A 7,739-nucleotide genomic window follows, 5' to 3' on the forward strand; every position below is an offset into this window, starting at 1 on the left:
ACTTCAGACTTGAGCCAAATAAAAATTGTGGGTTAGAACGTACTAGTGTCAATACTAACAAAATATTGGTAATTACAGCTAGAGGTTAAAAATTAATAGATCTGATTTCTCACTGGAAGTTTCTGATCAATCCAGTGGAATTACGTTGATGTATGAAATTCTGTGTAGCTTTTCTGAGAGGCCTGCATAAACTTCAACTGATTCCTAAGAAACACACATTAAATAGTCTCTCCTTTTCATTGCAGCTTGTATATCATATAAATTGATAACATTCAAAATGGGTATCTACAATATAAAGTATTATCAAGAAAAAAATTGGGTTTATGTATACACTAAGGTTCAAGACATTTTGTGGTGATATTTTCTAAAAGTACAGTTTTGTTAGCATTATATGAGATATGCAATCTGAAAACTGAAGATTCATTGAAAAATAACAGGATATGTAGGGAGAAAGTGATATATGGCGCAGGAAGAAAAATCACATGTAGAAAGTAAATAAATAATTTATATTTTAAAAGCTCATTGTTTTTTGACGTAATTGACTGAAAGTGCTGTATATGACTAAGACAAAATATTCATTTTATTTTTAGCCCTGACGTTGTTTGTGGAGAAAACTGTTGTTTTCAGAATTTCACTATATTTGAGGATATTAAACTATTCACATCAATAATATTTTTGGTTTCCTATGTTACTTAACACATCACAGAACCCAGAAGGCCCTTACAATTATTTATAATATTTACCCAATCAAAGGAACAGTTTACTGTGGCTTTTAAATAAAAATTGTCTTTCAAAAAGATTAGCAGCTGATTTTAGCTAAAACAGCTGACCACCAAAAGCCACTGGTAAATTTAAACAATAACTTTCAAGATTAATATTTTTGGATTTTAATAATGCATAATATATAATTTATTTTCCCTTACTCTGCTCTCCTATTTTTCTGTAACTACAGCAATTTTTAAGTCTATTGATAAGCTCATATAAATTTAGGAAGCCACATTTTAATACATGTTTTTTGTTTGTTTTTTTAACCTTTGAAAGAGCATCCTGCAGTTGACAAACCCAAGGTGCAATGTAGTTGTGTAGAACACAGAGCCAAACCAAGTCTCAAAAGCCCTTGGTAAGACTTTCTCTGTTTAAGAAATTCAGTTATGGAACAGGTTTAAAAAAATTTAAAAATTCAATTTCTGCTAGAAAGAGATCAAAAGTGTAGGTAGCTGATACTTAGGACCTACTTCTAATACATTGTTCATGTATGTTCCTGTTCCTTATAACAAATTCTCATACCAGGCAAAGTTTTAAACTCTGAAATAAAAAATCGTAGAAAATACTTAAATTTTAGGATTGAGGATTACACAACAAAAGATGCTTTCCAATCTTCTTTTTGTCCTGTTTTATAAACAGGCTTAAAAATTTCCTGGCTCATTTTTTCAACTCATGAATCCCAATTCTGTGCTTATAAGTAAGTACTTAACTGAATGGGGAACTTGGTATTCAACAAATATACTGTTATTTTTTTCCATATCAGAACATGCTATTGAATGGAAACATCCCACAATTTTTTTTGGTTTTTATGATTTTTCTTTGTGGTGCTCTGCTGAATACCTAAAAGTAATTTTGACGCATGTTAAAAGAGCTTTATTTTAAAGCACAAGTACTAAAGGAACAAACAGATTGAACAAAATGCCCCAATTGTCAAACTTCATGTTTTCTGATGAAGTATTCCATACAACAGACTTTTGTGATTCTTAGCTTGAATTCAATGAATTTTAAGTTAGAATGATCTAAAATTGGAACTCTGATTCCAGTCTAAGGTTGCATTTTCTTAGTTGCCTTATCTTACTGTTCTACTTTGTCATGTTCTACTTTGCTGGATTGAAAGATCTTCCTAAATAGGGATTTACAGAGGAGGTATCCTTTTAACTTGAGGACAAACATGACTTTCAGAGTTCAGCTCATTGTTGAAGTGTGCTTCTGAAAGCTCTTCAGTTTCCTTTTGCTTGTTCTGAAGTGCAGTCAGAGGAAATGCAGCATTTTTCTCATCAGTGCTGTGCAGAGATGTCTCCTCACAGCACAGTGTTTCTCTTGTGTATCTGGAAAATATTAGGGTCACAGGATCATATCAAAATTGATAGCAATTCTTTACAAGGGTATTCTTTTCTAAAATACCCTCTTTTAACATGACAAGATTTAGATGAATTTTCTGCCTTGCTTAAAATTAAGTTTGCACTCACACATTTCCATACAGCATGGAATAGATTTAGCAGCATAATAAAACCCCCTCTATCCTACCTTAGCATCTTAGGCAGGTTTTATGCAGAGAGTAAGAGACCTGTGCCTTCAGAACCATCAAAGAGAAATATACTAGTAAAAGTTTGGAGGAGGAATGCCGCAAAGATGGTTTGGTTTGGGGTTTTTTTTGTTGTTTTCTTCTTCTATCTAACTGCTGGTTTTTTTTTTTTTTTTTTTTTTTTTTTTTTTTTTTTTTTTTTTTTTAATTAGATTCACTTAGATCCAATAGCATGATGGATAAAATGGCATTGTGTTCTCAACATCACTAAGGAAATAAAATGAATCTAGAAAATTTCTTCTGAAACATAGTGTACTAATTTTCCACTTGTCACAAACTAGATTTTGTTTTGTAGCTTCAACTGATTTCTTCAGGAGTGAATAGGTCTTTCCAGCATAATACACTTAAGGTTACAGCAGAAGTTGCAATCTATAGCAAGAACTTTAAAAGCTTTTAGTATATAAAGCATCCATAGTTTAATGCTGGGAAAGAATCTGTATTCCTCAGTCAGCTATCAGGTAGAACCAGAAGTGGCTGCAGGAAGGACAAGCCTCATGGAAAGAAATGTACATGTGATAGCACAGGCTTTTGGCATTCTAGAATGACCACTTGAAAATTTCCTATACTGTTAAATAATATGGACAGACTAGCTGGATCTTACATTATCTCTTCAACATTTTCCAATCAATTTAGAATCTGATAAATTCACAGAGCATCTGACTCTGCTGTTATTTCACTTATACATACATAATGATAGAGAGATTTTCTGACAAAAATTTGCTCATGGTCTTTCTTCTTTTCCTTGAGACCATTCCTTCCCTAAAATCTGTTATTCTGCAACCAAAAATACATAGAGTTTAAGATACATAAGCTGCACCAGACTGGTCAGATTGTACTGCTTCTTGTTTAAAGAATTACGTATCTCTTCAGCCTGATTTTAGTCCTCTGGTTTATCCACTTAGTAAATAAAGTTGCAAGGTCACAGAATCCCTATGGCAAAGAATACCAAATTAAAGTAGCAAATCTGTTATAAGATTTAGAAAGCTTTATTTGCTTAGCGAAAATCTGCCTATCATTTCCCACTTAGGTATGTAATGCTCCCTATGGTTGATATTTGCTCTTGCTAGTTTTTTTTTACAGATTATATTCTGTTCTCATGGAATTAAAAAAAAAGTTGATGCAGAATTCTCTGGGCATCGGTCTCCAAATGATCTTTCATCTTAACTGTAGGGTACCTGGTGGAGGATTATCTTCAGTAACATTTTTTCCACAGTCAGGAATTAATTCAAGTTGAAGAACTCTCTATATTCCCAGGTATGAAAACACCATTCTGGTAATCTAATGTGGCTCCTTAGCCTGGCCCAACTCTTCCCTCATCTCACCACTACCAGCTGCCTGAGCTATGACATTATTTCAAGTACTTATCTAAAGTTTGGCATAAGAGGGAGAGAAACAATTGAAATCTTCTGAATAAACCAAGATATACAGTTGTAAATTTGGGCTTTTTCCATGAAAGCTTCGTCCCATGTACAAAAAGTTTGGAGGATCCCACAAGCATAAGTTCTGTAGCATTAATCTAGCTTAACATTGCAGGACTTTGCCCTGAAAGATTTGTTGATGTAAATAATTTCCTGTTCCAGTGGTTTGTATCCTGGAGCTAAAAGTGTTCAAGAGATACTGCTTGGGCTTTTCTTAGCGTGTTTGTCTGTTTGTCAGAAATGGATAATTTTTGATGGCCTGCCAGAAAATCGTCCAAGATTGCACAATGTGACCCTAAGGGCAAAAGTGGAGGTAGAGCAAAAGAAGTAAAAGGGGAGGGGAAAAAAAAAAGTCCCTCAGCAATGAGAATTGTCCAAATAAAACAAGATGATAGACATCATAAATCAGACATCACCATTGCTCTGAAGTCAGCAACTGAGAAAAAAAAATTCCTTAACCAGAAAAATGCTCTGCATTTATCAGTGCCCTGCCTGTGTGGACCAAATGCATCTCAGGGAAGGGAACAACCTGAAGCCTAGGACTCTCCAAGCAGAAACTCTGAGAAACACGGCACAATTTTGTCCGTGGATCTCACCAAAAATAGTGTTTTTATAGGCTCATATAAGGTCTTGGATTAGAAGAAACCTGAAAGAAAATCTATTTTAAATTTCTCCCCTTAGAAACTGGCTGCAATTTTCCCAATTAAAAAAAGGTTTTCTTTTCTAAAGTACTAATTTGATAGGTAATTTGTTACAAATGTTCTGAGTCATCCTATTAAATGGAATTTTTTGTGAACTTTGGAACAGCAGACATTTTTCAATATTTCAATAGCTCTCTTAAATTTACACTTTTCCTGCTGGTTGTAGCTAAGAATTAGCTGAAAAAAATGGCATTGAGGAGAATTAAATATTTGATCTGAAATATAATGGAAGTGATTTAGCAAAATCATGTTGCTGCTTTTGGGCCAGCTGGCAATCATAAAGTGGTGCATAGGAACAGAAACCTTTAGGTGAAAACTTTGGAGACCTTATGTTAACTCTTCAAACCTCACCTTCCTTTGCTTGCAACTGCTCACTTGCAATACTGTGCCCACTTCTGCTCTTGCAAAGTCCTGCTTCCAGTTCCATGCTTCCTTTAATCTTCTCCTTCAGAGGTTTTAATGCACATAAGAGGGTGTCCAATTTAGAGTCCACTGCTTGCTGGCTTTCATCAGAACGAGCTTCACTGGTCATTCCTTTTTTTCCTTTTTTTTTTTTTTTCAGCAGAAGAAGTATGAGAAGATTCAAGCGACTATTAACATCCTCTCAATTTGCCTTAGTCTCAACAGGGTTTTCTTTTGTTGCTTCTTAAGTTCAGCAGAGGAAGCAGAGAATGGGAAGCACACTGTGCACTTGAAGTCACAAAACATAGGGAAAGAGAGGAGGGGAAAATTGCAGGAAGCACACTTCAGAGACATTGGTACAATGCATGAGAGAGACATCCAAACATTAAAATTGTGTGTAACTGGTGAGCTGCTGCTGCTCTGTTGTCTCCTTCTCCTTGGAGAAGTCATGTTCTTTTAATCCACAATCCCTTTGAAGTACTAACTGTCTTCCAGCTGACCACTCTACTGTTATCTTCATTGAAGTCCTGACTAGAACTACAGCTCAAGGTTTCAAGAGTACTGTGGAAGTGTAAGGAAGCTGCTAGTCTTAATTTAAATGCTAAGAGCCAGGGCAGCTTGTAAGCTCATGAGTAGAACCAGATTTTCTACAAGTATACATTACACAGAAAGCTGCATTTCTCCCTCTAGTTGCCTGTGTTCTTTTGCTTATAATCTTGTTTCTTTTCAAATAGAAATTTTACTTCTGGAAGTCAAAGATAATATCCAGAATTTATAATTTTGTTATTTAAGGAAGACTGCTAAAATAACCTTTCTAGTGTTATTGAAAGAAAAGGACTCACGTTTGCTGTAATCCCACTGAATACTTTTTATTTGTGTACATTTTCCTCTCAATGTTAAATTCACATCGGGATCATATCTTTCCCAAATACAAATGAAAGCAACACCACCAAAATTTGCCATCAAGAAGTTAGGAGTAAATCTACGTAAAAAAATAATGTATTTCTGAATTCAAAGCCCTTGAGATATTTGGAAGAATTATCACCTTCAGTGTATTTGAGCCAGGTCCTTTTCAGCAGGAAGAAGGTAAACATCTTTCTGACTTTTTTGTGTTACTTCATGGCAGTAGCTAACAACACCCTCTCTCTTACTACTGAGCAACCTTCTATTACAGCAGAATGGAGCAGTCAGGCAGGATATGGTGACAAACTACTTGTCTTTGAGTTCAGCAATCATTTATTTATTATGCTCCAAGTATTTACAGAATCTGTATCTGATTTATATAAATCTTACAATGTACACTTTTTTATGAGATTTTTCTGGTTGTAAATTCCATATTCCTCTGAGTGTGTTTTCATTTTTAATTTACTGCATCCCCCGAAGGCTTTCTTTTAACTAGTTTGCTTGTTGTAAATTCAGCAGTGATATTCTTTAAATAAACAGAAGCACAGAACATAATTTCCTGGTAACATTGTTTAGAAAATGGATCAGAATAAGGCCCCAAAGCTATTCTGATGATGAATTAATTATAAGATTCCAAGAAAAACATGGCATTGACATTTTACAAGTTTTGGCATGCAGCCTTGTATAATGCTCTGCACTAAATAAAGTTGTTTTGACGCTTATAGTGTGAACAAAGACTTAAGTCTCTAAGAATCAAACAGTATTTCAGAATAATGTAAACTCAAAGGGTAACCTCCTGTAGCTAGATCTCCATTTAAATTGTGGAAAGCTATATTATGCAAACAGAACAAAAGACTGGCTGTTAAAATTCTGAACCTGTATTACAGTATCTTGACTGGCCTTTTCTCTTGTGTATCAATTTTCAACAGCTTTAACAGTGAACATTTTTCAGTCTTTCATCGTAAGAATGATCAAGAGAAAAACATGGAGTAGTAAATGTTTTCCCTGCGTACTATTTCAGTAACAGTTTGGGTTTTTTCTTCTTTACATTTATGCATTTTCAAGTAGTTTGTCTATATACACCCATATACTCTGTGTCTTCAGCTGAGAAATTTGCCAATATATAAAACTCCCAATTCCTATAAAACTGAGGTAAGACACACCCGGTTTACAGTTTGGGAACGGAAAGAAATTTGCCCAAATCTGGAATACTCACAGGAATGCAATTCAAATTCCAATTAATAGAAATTATATGTCTAATAAACCTTTCAATATTTCAGCTAAAGAAATTAAGCTGATGACAGAAAGAACAGAAAATGCAAATAAGCTGCTTTGTGGTTTTGTATACTTGTTTTCTCCTCTCTCTGAAGGAAGCAAGCCGTAGCACTCACAGCTGTTTTTGCAAGTTTTGTTACTGTAGGAAATATTTCTCAATCCTCCTCAAGCTGAAGGAGCTGCACAACTTCATAAACATTACATTTTGCCTAACTTTATTAGCTATTCTGAGAGCAGGAACAGGATCTAGCAGGAAGGTTGCTGTGATATGCTGTAATATGTTAATTTGTTTAATCCTAGATTGATTTTCTGCGCTGGGTTTGGTGCTCCACAACCTAAAATTCTTGACCATGCGTGGACTGTCAGAGAAATCCTGCCCTTGCTGAAGTCTTTGTGACATGAATTGCTCAAGTGCGGCTGTGTAACACCTGTCTGAACCTTACCCATATTCAGCATCATAAGAAAGGAGGTTTATACTTGTTCAGTATTCTGGTGTTTCTGCATTTAGCCCTGGCCAAGGAAGTGCCATAGACTGTGAATAACAAAAATTAATTTTCTAATTTGTTTAATAATTTCATAAAATGCAAATGATATTATGAAAAGGGTTTTAATTAGTTCTTGTTTTAATTTGACTGCTTTATACAGCTCTTTTATTACTTAGCCTTGGAAATTACCTTAATTCTGATGAAG

The sequence above is a fragment of the Hirundo rustica genome, chromosome 5, assembly GCF_015227805.2.
Source record: "Hirundo rustica isolate bHirRus1 chromosome 5, bHirRus1.pri.v3, whole genome shotgun sequence".
Classification (NCBI taxonomy): Eukaryota; Metazoa; Chordata; class Aves; order Passeriformes; family Hirundinidae; genus Hirundo; species Hirundo rustica.